Genomic DNA, 13,659 nt, shown 5'->3' with positions numbered 1-13,659 from the left:
AAACAATTTCATTATTGTTTCCTTTCGGTTTTTAAAGTTTTAAAATTACCATATACACTCGAGTATAAGCCTAGTTTTTCAGCTCATTTTTTTGTGCTGAAAAAGCTCCCCTCGGCTTATACTCCAGTCAGGGAAGGGTTAAAAAAAAACAAAAAAAACTTATACTCACCTCCCAGTCGTCGTCTGTGTTCCCGGCGGTGGTGCGGCAAGCTGCTTGAATTCCTGTGTTCCCGGCGGCGATGCGGCAAGCTGCTTCTATTCTCCCCGCTGTCATTCTCCAGCGTCCTCTCTGCTCGGCTCTGTCATCCACTGCTGTCAACGCTGTGATTGGATCGAGCACCAGCCAATCACAGCAGGCACTAAATCATTCACAGCCAATCAATGAATGACATTCACTGATTGGCTGTAAATGATCGAGGCCCGGCTGTGATTGGCGGGTGCTCGATCCAATCACAGCGCTTACTTATGCAGCACTGATGGCGGGGGATTTGAAAGTCGAGCAGGGAGATGACAGTGGGGAGAATTCAAACAGCTTGCTGCACAGACACAGACGCCGGCTGGGAGGTGAGTATGGAGGTTTTTTTTTACCCAGTGTATACTCGAGTATAGCTCGGCTTATACTCGAGTCAATAAATTATCCCAGTTTTTTGTGGTAAAACTTGTTGACTCGGCTTATACTCGGGTCGGCTAATACTCGAGTATATACGGTACATTAAATGGTAATGTGATGTAGAGATAATGATAAAGTGTTTCCCAACTATCCATAGCAACTTGCCGCTCAGGATACCGGGAAAGATTAATTCAATGTTTTAATCTTCCCTTCCTCTCTCACATCTGCGAGGCCTCTGATATGCATTGGGCTTCAGGAAGTCTTTTGATCATGATGGCAATAAAATGAGCCAGTGACAGGTAGATATTAATTAGCCTCCCTGCCAGTGAGGCTTAACACCTCAGGTAGTTTCCGCAGACTCCCTGTCACCGAAAGTCAGATTAAAGGGGTTGTCTCGCGAAAGCAAGTGGGACTATACACTTCTGTATGGCCATATTAATGCACTTTGTAATATACATCGTGCATTAAATATGAGCCATACAGAAGTTATTCACTTACCTGCTCCGTTGCTAGCGTCCCCGTTGCCATGGTTCCGTCTAACTTCGGTGTCTTCTTGCTTTTTTAGACGCGCTTGCGCAGATGCATCTTCTCCCTTCGGCTGGTCTTGGAAGCATCGGCGTTTTGGCTCTGCCCCCTTGTACGCATCATCGCGTAGCTCCGCCCCCGTCACGTGCCGATTCCAGCCAATCAGGAGGCTGGAACCGCCACACGTCATGGGGCGGAGCTACGCGATGATGCGTACAAGGGGGCGGAGCCAAAACGCCGATGCTTCCAAGACCAGCCGAAGGGAGAAGATGCATCTGCGCAAGCGCGTCTAAAAAAGCAAGAAGACACCGAAGTTAGACGGAACCATGGCAACGGGGACGCTAGCAACGGAGCAGGTAAGTGAATAACTTCTGTATGGCTCATATTTAATGCACGATGTATATTACAAAGTGCATTAATATGGCCATACAGAAGTGTATAACCCCACTTGCTTTCGCGAGACAACCCCTTTAATGGAAAATGGTTGTGTGAAGGTCCTATCCCCATATGAGTTATATTTTTGGCATCGGGCGGGCCAGCTGAATGAAATGCATCTACACATGCTGAGGTATGATCTCAGTATTACCCCCAAACGTATCTGTGTACCTGGTTATAATTTATGTGTCATGCTTGATATCACTGAATAGATAAAATCCTGACCAAGAATACGCCAGGCCCATATTCCCGATCAGAGTATCTTGTGTGGAAATATGGCTGAAATGGGGAATTATGATTGTTCCACAAGGGGCGCATGCCTCCATCCCAAGCTCCTGAATAACATCAGAGGGGGTGGGGAAGGTGTGTTCTGAGGAATCCTTTATAATTCGGGGCTCTACAGACCCCTGTTGTCAGACTTTAGAGATACACCTTGGCGTAAGGCTGCTCCCATTGCTGCAGTGACTGCACGGATCAGAATCTTGGGCCGGACATCCGAAATCTGGCATCTTTCATTTATTTTTCTCCTCGTTTTATTTTAAAATACTGTCTTGTTGTGTATACCTGTATACCCTAATACTTACATGTAACAACCTTTTTGTATATCATATATATATATATATATATATATATATATGAAATGCTATTTTTTTAAGAATAAATCTGCAATTTATTAGTTTATACTTGTCCATTTTAAAACGAACCATAAACTCCGAAGATTGCGTTCATAATTCATAGTCTGGGTCCCAGCTTCACTTAATAGCTGGTGGTGGCAGCGTAGCGTGCTGCAGTGCATTAGGCTGGATCAGGGGGTGGTTTGTGCTTTTGTTCTGCATGTGGCAGGACCGAGTGAAAGCTGGTTACAAACCCACCTGTAGCCTGTGGACTCGCAATCTCGTTAGAGTGATCGATCGAGGCTCGGCCGTGACCATTGCACTTAGCGGCGAGAGCGCTCGGAATAATCAATCTGTGACACATCGGTGATAAAGGCCGGATCTGTCAGGTCTTCTCTTTCCCATCTATGTCAGGTACCATTACAAAAAACAATTGTTTAGTAAAAAAAAAAAAAAGCAAATCCTCCCACTATTTCAATGGAGAAATTAAAAAGTTAGGACTATTGGAAGGCAAGGACTTAAAAACAAAATCAGTAAACCATGAAAGGGTTAAATGCCTGTGTCATGCACCGCCCCCTCCGGACCTACATTAGACATAATAGAATGTATCAGTTTTTACGGGCTTATTCATTTCGCCCTGCAAAAATAAAGTAAATGTTATGACTGCTAGGGTACGTGCCAAACGCACAGAAAATAAACACTGGTGTAATACTGTATATACTAAATGCAAAGCAATGTCATGTTATTCTCATATCCACTGCACAGCCTGACTGGCTGACACATGACAATTCTGCAGAATTCTTGGGCTGTGGTTCTTATGGGCACACACTCCAAGACGAAATATATGTCTTAAGTTTGAATTTGGAGAGACGTCAAAAAATCAGGTACATTGGAAGAGCTGTACGAGCGTCTATAAGAATGACACATTGTGCTACAGGGCAGGTTGGCGTTGTTATTGGCACGGATCCGTGAGTGGGAGTTTATAGTGGAAGAAGTCATACTGCAGGGCAGAGTAGAGGTGCATTGGCACTTTATGTGTGTGGCTGATGCAGAAATAGTCATTGTTATTGCAGGAATTAGGAATTGGCAGAGCAATCGGGAGTTGAGAGCAGGCCGCTCGGCACAGCAGGAGGGAGATGTATGTGCTTGGGGAAGTTTATGAGCCAATTACATGTAACACTGAGCAGAGGAATGTGTGGAAGGGATCACAAAATTGGGCAATGAGTAATCACATTAATACAGTATAAGAAAAACAGTCTCCTCAGTTGGCATTTCTACCTTTATGCCAGATTTGTGGTGCGATGCCGGTTAATAGTGTACAGAAAATGAAATAAGTTAATTAAAAAAATCAGATTGAAAAAGGGAGTCAAAGGGACACATTGTAACAAAGTTGCAGAATAATTCATAAACTTACAATATACGGGCGGATTTGCATTGTGGAATCCAGAGCGGGTGTCCGCCTCCGGATTTCATAGCAAATGCCGGCCATAGCATGCTATGGCAAAACGCGATTTCCTCTACATGAGCGGAAATTGATTGCAACTTTCCACTTGCAGAGGAGAAATTGCAGCATGCTGCTATTCTGTGTGGCCTCTGTGCAGACAGCTTCCATTGAAGTCAATGGAACCTGCCCGCCTGCGACCCTTCCAAAATCATCATTGCAGAAAGGTCATAGGATCCGCGTCATCGCTTAGCGACAATGCGGCACAATCTGTACTGCGCATGTGCGCTGGCAGGCACATCCGCAGTACAGATTGGAAGGCAGTGGATGGGGTCGCCGGCCAGGCACAGGGTCAAATTCTGCTGTGCGATCCCACATGCCTAATCCGACCTGGCCATGTGCAGGCGGCCATACACTTGTTGCCAAAAAACAATCAAGCCCCTAGAAGAAGTTGTCGTTTTGCTGCATAATTCAGCATGCCGGTCTATCTCAGGCAGATATGCAAATGATTACAGTTGTGCTGATTAGATGAACGGTCTTGTTACCTGAGGACCTAAAAGTCCAAACCCTTGGTCTAGAGCTCGGAATCTATGAAGGTGTGTGTGCGGCAGCCAATCAGGAGCTTTGGGCGTGACCTGGGTGTTACCTGTAGCTGAGCCCAGTCAACCTGTACTTCCGGTGGAGACATACTACACTAGTACCGACCAATCCTATCAATAATAAAGTCCTGGACAACCCCTTTAAGGGCTTATCTTACCCAGTAGGAATAAATCATACATATAACAAGCTTCCTTTTACTTTTGTATTCGGTGCTGAATAACCAATTTAATGTTGTCATATTTTATATTGAGGGAATTACAATTAATGCAATATACGCAGGCCAAAAGGTAGATGAGAAAACAGGGGATCTACAAAATGTGCCCCAAGTGCAAACAAAATATATTTTACTAGTCAGCACAACACTTTGTCATGTTTTAGTAGACGTATGCATATGGTTGAGTCATCCAGGCAGCTAGAAACATGAAGGTACGAGTTGTTTTATAGGTGAACTAGAAGGAATGTAACCTGCAGTAAATCTACCGATGCTGGAGAAATAGCACTTTTTGACTTAGGTGATAGACGTGCAAAGATTTTCAAAAATTTCAGGAGTTTGGCCAAGCGGCAGATGTTCATGACTTCAGCTTGTGTCAGCTTTTCTTTTCTTTGATCATCAGACATCTGTTTTTGCATATGGCTGCATGTAGCTGAGTGACAGCCGTATTGTGAAGAATCTACAGCAGCAGACACTAAAGAGAATCTCAAAGTCTATTACTCATTTGGATGACCACCCTAGTCACAATGTTATGGGGATTTCCTCATATACAGTTACCATCAAAATTATCCCCTCCCCACCATTTTTAGCTCTTTGCAAAAAAAAAAAAAAAATATATATATATATATATATATACAGTATATATATCAAACACGAACAATTTGAATAGTTCAACACAAGTAATATAGTGCGTTCTTCAAATTCAACACAAGATATCGCTTTTAAAGGGGTTGTACCAGAATTAAAGGGGTTATCCAGGCAGCATCCATCGACATACAACGGGGTCAGAGTGGAAGCGCTTCTCCGACCCCTGTGTAGTGTCTGGCGCTTGTAATTGTAGGCGCAGTGCCTATTGATTTTAATAAGACCACAGCCTGCAATTACAAACACCAGCCACTATACAGGGGTCGGAGCAGCACTTCTGCTCCGACCCCGCTGTATCCGAGAGGGCGATACCTGGATAATCCCCTTAACTTTCATCATGCACAGGATAGGTGATAAAAGTCTACTCGGTGAGGGTCTCACCGCTGAGACTTCCACCTATCCCCCAAATGAAGTCCCGTGTTCCCCTCCTGACTGTGGACTTATTGCACCCTCTGCAGTGAAGAGAATGGAGTGATGGCAAACACTCAGCTATTTCTCCCATTGAGATTAATGCATGGCCATCGTTCTATTCGATCTGATGTCACTGTGGATGGGAGAAGCATCCCCACAGTGATAGGAAAAAGGGGACACAGTTCCCCTGTTCTTGGAATCGGTGGAGGTCTAAGTGGTGAAGTTAAAAGATAAAAGTTAATTCTGGGAGAACAGCTTTAATGACTATTGAAGTCTCAGAATTATTCAATTCCCTGAATAGAATCCCTCATAGGCACACACATTTGCAAATCAAGTGTTGTCTCAAGCACACCTGATGCAACTAATCAAAGACTTCATTAGTTGTATCAGGTGTGCTTGAAATAACACACATTAAACACCTGGACTGGCTGAGGCTTTTTTGACTGTAATGTTTGATTGCATGTTAGAAATATGGCTAAATGAAGAGAATAGTCCAAAAAGTTAAGAGATCATTGCCTTGTACAAACTAGGAAAAGATCCAAAAAGATAGCAAAGGCACGGAATGTTCCAGGAGATACTCGAGTTCCTAGAGTTGGAGGCATCGTTTGCATGTTCGGTAACCTTTTGCATATTAAATAGATTTTAAAGGGGTTGTGCAGTTTGGAAAACCCATCATTATACACCATGTTGGGGAATTCTGAGTTAATAGAGGGAAGTCCTTTCTTCAGGATGCTCATCTCTTGGCCAGAATGGAGAACGATTATAAAGAACATCTCACGCTCTGGAGGTCCAGCCCCGTGGGGGCGCTGCAGGGACAATGAACACGTAGAGTGCTGTCAGATTACTGTGATTATTGGGGGTACAAGCGGGGAGCACTTTGTGATCAGTTTATTGTCAATGGAGCCTTCTAATAGGTAGGAACTGCCCAGAAAGGGATTATATGTGGATAAGGAGAAGGCATCTGCTTTTTTTAGTTTTTGCAGAAGTAGCGCAGTATTTGGTATTACAGCTCAGTTACAGACGTGCGTGTTACGCAATACGCTCACTCCTGCGCAGTGAACGAGTCTATTTAGCGATTGTGCCTGCCCAAATATGGAGTTCATTTGCGCGGGCACTGCTTGTTCGCATAGGGGAAGGTGGATTACCCAGCCCTGATTTAAAAGGCTAATTTGCCTAGAGAGGTGCCGGTGATCGTAGGTATGCACTGCATTTAGTGCATACATGCGCATGCAGATGTGCGTGTGTGCGCACCTCCCATAGACCTCTATGGGGCTCTTGGTGTGCAAACAAGCACAAGATAGGGCAGGTCCAAAAAAAATCGGCACAGAAAAAAAAATGACGAAAATGAAGATGGCTCTCTGCCTCTCCCTTCTGGCTGTTTTTTAATGGGAGTGGGCGGAGCAGGGGTGGAGCTAAGCTCGAGCCCCCTCCCCGCCCTTTATCCGCAGCCAACAATGGGAGTGGGCGGGGCAGAGCGGAGCTTAGCCCCGCCCTATCCTGCCCCCTGCAATTGCAAACGCCAGAGTGGAGGAGAGAGGCAGAGAGCCGGTGAGGAGGGGGGAAGGGGGGACTGCTCAGACGGAAGTGTATATCGGCCGGCCGTGATACGCTCGCGTAAATAAGCCCTAAAGTCTACATGTGAATGTAATCTTAAAGTCCTATTAAATCATGTATCTTTCTCACTATAAGGGCTTATTTAGATGACCATAGTGGCGAGGGGCGGAGAGGGGGCGGGAGCTCAGTTCCTGCTCCTGGCTCTTCCATCCTCCCCCCCCTGCAGACAAGGACACCGTATATCGGCTCGGCGTGAAAACCGAGCCGATATACAGTCGTCTAAATAAGCCCTTATGTGAATAGGATTCATCTGACTGTGACTTCAATGAAATAGTGTTTAAAGGACTATTAAAAGTGATATTAGTTTCATCACGCTCCCGATGTGCAGAATAGCAGCCTGATTCCCATCGGAGTTTATCTATTTAACATGGAGACGGGAATTAATGAGGTTTAAGATGCGGCCAGATTGGTCTACAATGGGACATTTTCTTACATCTCAAATATATTTCTATCTCTAGTTTAGTAAAAATCTTTTAATCCAACACTTTATTGTCTAGAGGCCCCGATAATCTAGCACTCATCAAAATATAGTCCCATCTTGGATTAACTGGAATTTATCTAATATTTCTTTCCACACTGTTGTATATAGGTGGAGCCAAACAGAACCTAGAGATCAGGTAAAATACGGTACATACAGGTGTGCATATTTAGTGAGTATATTGGTATCTAGTGTTTGAGAATAGTCAATAATCAGGCATAATTGAGAATATCAGATTGTCAGGGCCGGCCTTGGGTTGGATTGCACCCTGTGCAAAATCTTGATGCTCCACCCCCCATAAATTAAAAAAATATATATTATAAAGTAGGAATGCAGTACCCAAAGTGACCTCTAGGGGGCTTGAGAACAGATTTTGAGAAGAAAGGGTTCTTTCCTAATTAATCAGCCAAAACCTGGGTGGGTGTAGCTGCAGTACAGAAAAGCTTATGAGTTTCTGAGCTTGGTGTCCATTCTGGCCCATTGGAGACCAAGCTTTGGTCTAGCGTGGATCTCTTGCTGCTACCTGGGAGAACCGCAAGTCTGACAAGCTGGATGGGACTTATACTGGCACCCTGGATGGGTATGAGGTGATGGACTTTGAGTGTAAAGCCTGGGACTTGAATGTATCATGTACACTGTGACAAGTACCAACAGTGTGAAGATCGTGATATGATTTACCACAATAAAGGACACATTTACTAAGCTTTTACAAAACTTCTGGCCTGGACAAAGTTTACTTTTGTGGGACCATTCATCTGGTGGAGGAAAGATGGCGATCTAATGAGCTAACAACTCCCAAGTAGTCACAATCCATATATATATATATATATATATATATATATATATATATATATATATATATATATGCGTTTCCCCGAAAATAAGACAGGGTCTTATATTATTTTTTGCCGCAAAAGAGGCGCTAGGGCTTATTTTTGGGGAATGTCTTATTTTACATACCTAGCAGGCTTGGTCTAGGTCCTTCCCACTGCTCTCCACAGTCTTCAGCTGCCTACACAGGATCACTTCCCGGTTACGGGATTCATGAATCTCGCCTCCACAAAGCAATGGCTATGATTGGCTTTTCGAGCGCTGCGGCTCAGCCAATCAATGCAGCGCTCGAAGAGCCAATCACAGCCATTGCTGTTCAGTCGATTCATAAATCCAGCTTCCACAAAGCAATGGCTGTGATTAGTTCTTTGAATGCTGCATTGATTGGCTGTGCCTGGACTGAGCCTGTTGGGTAAGTGACTCGGCTGACCCTGAAAAGCACTATAAAAATGCAGCAATTGTGTTTTTACGGCCCTTTTCACGCACCCAATGCATTCCTATTAACTTTTTTATGAACTGTAACTAGGGCTTATTTTCAGGGTACGGTTTATAATTTAAGCCTCCCTGCAAATCCTGAAAAATCATGCTAGGACTTATTTTTGGGTAGATCTTATTTTCCGGGAAACACAGTATATATATATATATATATATATATATATATATATATATCTTGCACTGCTGGGCATATATTCTATGTCTGCCAGGACCAACATAGTGCCATACCCAAACCAGAGCCACCCTTCTCCTCCATGAGAGATTTCTATTCTCTCTTACTTTGCTTTAGGGCACCTGCGTTATGTTTTGACAGATGTACCACCCAAGTCAATCTCCACTCCTGCCACTGTCCTCTGAGTACATCATGCCTGGTTATTGAGGGGAAGGGATGTTTGCAATCAGAAGCAAGAGCCCGCCGGGACTTTCGCCCAACTTCACTGAGTGAGTAAAAAATATAGTCCCAGCTCCAAATCCAATGAAAAAGCAGATTACTAATCTTTGAGATTAAATCCGGTATCAGAACAAAGTTCAGTGAATACAATAGCAGAACTAAAACCAGTACATAAATACAGCACCAGAACCAAGCTCATAAGAAATAGAGCACCAGAACTTATTTCTTCCTTTGCCCCACATCACTAATTGACCCCTCTGCCCTACAGTTGGTGGCTTGTGTGACTAAGGCTGGCCATGCAGAATATCTATCTATCTATCTATCTATCTATCTATCTATCTATCTATCTAGTTGGAGTATCTGATGTGTACTGGACTAGGTAATGTGTACTTTACTGTTTTATGACATGAGCTGCTCTACATGTAGGCCTCCAGACTCCGGTCATAAAACATTACCCCATCTGCGCAGAACACACTTGTTTTAGGCTATTACTGGAGTTTTGTGCAATCTTTGCACTCTCATGCAGCTAAAGTGTTAACTCCGAGGCACAAGCGACCAGTTTTATTTTCGGCTCACGCGCTCAGATTGCCTATATTTGGGATTAGTGGAATTTTCAACTTTAATGAGCGGGGGCGTAAAAGTTTTTCCTCTAAATTGTTATCACAGGGCTGTGGAGAAGCCCCAGGGAGAGCAAGTTCAATGCCTGCAGTGTCCTTACAAAGAAGAGGGGAAACAGGACTTGTTTGTCATGCAAGATGTTAGTGAAATAAACACAGGCGCCTGTTTTTCCTTCTCATACACAGGCATTGTATACAAGGAGGCGTACGGACTATATCATACTGAGAGCGAACCGATGACGGATGCCAGGAAAAAAAGTCTCAACAAGAGGGATCCTCCGCCTCCTCATCCTGATCCATGGGAATTTCTGCTGTCATGTATACACAGCCCAATATGACTGCGCACTATGTCAATATTAACCCTGTGCTATTGCAGTACGCCGTGAGATAAGTGGGCAATGTCAAACCTGCAGGAACCTGCATTTGCTACAGGAATAAAGTTAATGATCTGTTTCTAGAAACAGCCAATAAAACAAAGACAATCCTTTCATTAAGATTTGTCTGACTGGTTCTGATCAACACTTCTTGGGAGAGTCTCAAGGGAAAGATTTAGGTTTCTTCCTTTTCTGGGATCACTCCTGCATTATGACAGATGTTAAGGAAAACCTTCTTGCACATATGACATATTGACTTGGTGGAAGATATAACTTAAAGGGTTATTCCTATCTCAGACCAGTTAGGGCCTGCACTGCCTGCAACCAACCTGCAGTGGTCTGGAGGATGGAAATAGCCGAGCGTAGTGCTACACTGTTTCTATAGCTCCCATTGAAGTCAATGTGTAACTCGGGAGCCGCGGAAACAATGTAACTTGTATTGACTTCTATGAGCGTTGCTCAGTCACCTTATTGTCAGCGATGCTCCTATTTTGGTCATGTTTGGTCCAAACAAGAATATCCCTTTAAAAGGGGTATTCTGGTTAAGGAATGTTTTTTCAAGTTTTCACCTATACATTGAATAGGGAAAAACTGATAGATGGATGGGGGTATGACCACTGAGACCTCTACTGATCCTGAAAATGGGGGGTTCCATTTGCACCATTTTGGGTCACTTCTGCATTATTGCTGTGACAGCGCATGCGCTGTGACGCTCCTTTCATTTCAATGCGGCTGACGAAAGTAGTTGAGCGCTATAACTTGGCTATTTCCGTCAGCCCAGTGGTCCGTTTCCCCACGATCAACTAGGGCAGGGGTCCCCAACTCCAGTCCTCAGGGACCACCAACAGGTCTTGTTTTCAGGATATCCTATAGTAAGAACACCTGTGGCAATGTCTGAGGCACTGACTATCATTACATCACCTGTGCAACACTGAGGAAATCCTGAAAACATGACCCGTTGGCGGTCCCTGAGGACTGGAGTTGGGGAACACTGAGCTAGGGGATAACTTTTTTCAACCAGCATAACCCTTTAAACTAACAGTAGCGGAGGTCATATAGTTCTACATGTTAATATGCATCATGACAAAATTTGTCTTGTGGAGGTCAGTCCATTGGGTAATGTTTCTCCTTGTGGAGAGATCACTAGAGTGTAGGTTGTCTTATATAGGCTATGCAATGGTCTCTGGGAAAAGGCCATGCAAATGAGTGATGGAATAGTGTTCCATAGCACCTCCTATTGGAATCGTAACCACCCTATAAGTCAATATATTGTCTACTAACACCAGTGATAATCGTATTCAGTTGTATCTGTATCCTCCTCCAGTCCCCCATGATGCTGCAGGTATATTGAGTCTATCAATATCAGTCTAATGCTGGTAGGCCGTGAATTCTCAAAATGCTCTGATACAGCTAAGCTATGAAAGATATGTACAAGACCTGTATGGATGAGCATGATGAGAACAAATATCCCCTCACGGCCGCAACCAATTTATATCCAGTATGTAAGAGGCAGAACATATATTTGTTAATAAGTACCCCAACCTCCCACTGCAGTTGGAGGCCTTGCATATTAGGACTCGATAGCACATTTTCTCCATTCAGGTCAAGCCATGGACTCTCTTTAATTCCATATGCAAAGGAAAACAAGTCATTGACTTTAATGGGTTATTGCACATGAGCAATTTTTCTCTCAAGACCGAAAGTCCGAGATTGAAAAATCACAGCATGCCCTATTTTTTTTTTTATGATTCTGCCGCATGAATTGCCCATTATTTTCTACAGGAGCATGAAAAAAAGTGCAATGTATATTTTCAAGCATTTTACTATTGGAATTACATGCGATTTCCGCACCCCCCCGACCCCTCTCCCCCCACGTACATGAAAAACGTATGGTAAAAACTCACGCGAAAAACGTACAGGAAAAACAGATGTACATCTGACGCAAATCGCACATGTTATCTCAAAAACGCATCGTATATGCAGGAAAATTGCAGTGAAATCGCAGGTGAAAGTCCGTTTTTCCCCAACCTACATCGCACTCACTCGTGTAAATCCAATCTAAGGGCTCCTTCACGCGGACGTATTTTCGCACCATACACAGAGAATAGAACCCATTGATTTCAATGGGCTCGTTCTCACTTCCTTTTTTGCACACACATTTCACTTGCATGTAAATAGATAGGACCTGCACTATTGTTGTCTGCACTTGTGCACCAAGTATCCCCAAGGAAGGCTATGGGAATTGGGCATATGCGTGCACAGATGCGCAGTAGGCTGCGCAATTCCGTGAAATAGCCATTGAAATCAGGGCGTGGGTGCGTTGCTCTCGCATATGAACAGGCTTTGTACTTGTGCAAAAGTACAGTACGATGCGCTGATACGTGCGCAAATCAACCTTGTTCATAGCGCAAATACGTTGTGCTGAAACATGCACATTTGCGCATACTCTCGTGCGAAGGAGCCCTAGTATGTAATATATGCAGGCTTCCTTCAGGTGTCACTCGGCTGGCAGTTACCTGTAGTGTTCACAGCTTACACGTCCCGTTCTGTACAGTAGAGTCTGTAAACTAACAGCCCTCATGTGTGCACAAGGGGTTAACAACCTGCAGTAATGCCGCCCTTGTATGAATATACCATTGTATCTAGCTCAGCTGATCCTGTACCTGTTGTTCTATAATAGCAAACACGTCTAACACAACATAACAACAACATAAAACAACATTAATAACAAACTAAACATATTAATAAACTTTTTCCCCACTTTTCACTACTACAACTTTCTCCAACCACTTGCAGATCACCTAAATAACACAGCGACCAGACTGTTAGCAAGATGTTCCATTTAGAAGAAGTGACTATGATTAATGCCAATGACAGCTAGAAAGTTCTATATGAGCTACTACTGCACCTACTACCGTAGTTACTCTGCTTAGCTGTACAGAATAGGACTTACCTTGCTGGTGAGGGTTAGATCCAAACGCTACAGAAAACTTTGTAAAGTTAACTTTTCTTGCTCTGCAGATACGTCAAGGAAATAGTAAGAGGCTGTATTTTCTTCCACAAGGCTGTCAGTCTTCTCATAGGTCTGCTCAGCTCCCCTCCCTCGCCTCTCCCCTGTAACATTTCCTCCAGAGCTGCCCTCCCCTTGCTCAATGGTACCTGTGGGTTCTTGTGAGTAATGCTGCCCTGTCTGAAGCTTCCTTCTACTCTTTGTGCTGTGTGTATTTCTCATGCTTGTGCATGCCATTACATATTTGTAGATGGCTGCCAGCCAACTAGTTAAACTGATGTAACTCGCCTCAATTGACAGGGCTTGGCTGGGCGCAGACACATGAGGAGCATCTAGAGAAGGTTTCTAGTTGTAGAA

The 13,659-nt window shown here is 43.9% G+C and overlaps 1 protein-coding gene across 2 annotated transcripts in view; it reads right to left on the bottom strand.

The window, feature by feature from the left end:
• The window catches only part of KIAA0040 (KIAA0040 ortholog), a 60,995-nt gene extending 47,615 nt beyond the window's left edge, over positions 1–13,380 (bottom strand). The window contains exon 1 of one of the 2 annotated variants that reach the window (XM_066597494.1): positions 13,246–13,380. The gene's annotated coding sequence lies outside the window, so the exon portion shown is untranslated. Of the gene's footprint in view, positions 1–12,808; positions 12,842–13,245 lie in introns of those variants that run through there. The other variant, XM_066597495.1, reaches the window with a different exon arrangement.
• Positions 13,381–13,659: the final 279 nt, after the last annotated feature.

The sequence above is a fragment of the Eleutherodactylus coqui genome, chromosome 3 (genome assembly GCF_035609145.1).
Source record: "Eleutherodactylus coqui strain aEleCoq1 chromosome 3, aEleCoq1.hap1, whole genome shotgun sequence".
In the NCBI taxonomy this organism is placed as follows: Eukaryota; Metazoa; Chordata; class Amphibia; order Anura; family Eleutherodactylidae; genus Eleutherodactylus; species Eleutherodactylus coqui.
The sequence above is the reverse complement of the archived record's forward strand: the minus strand, read 5'-3'. Positions and strand labels throughout refer to the sequence as shown.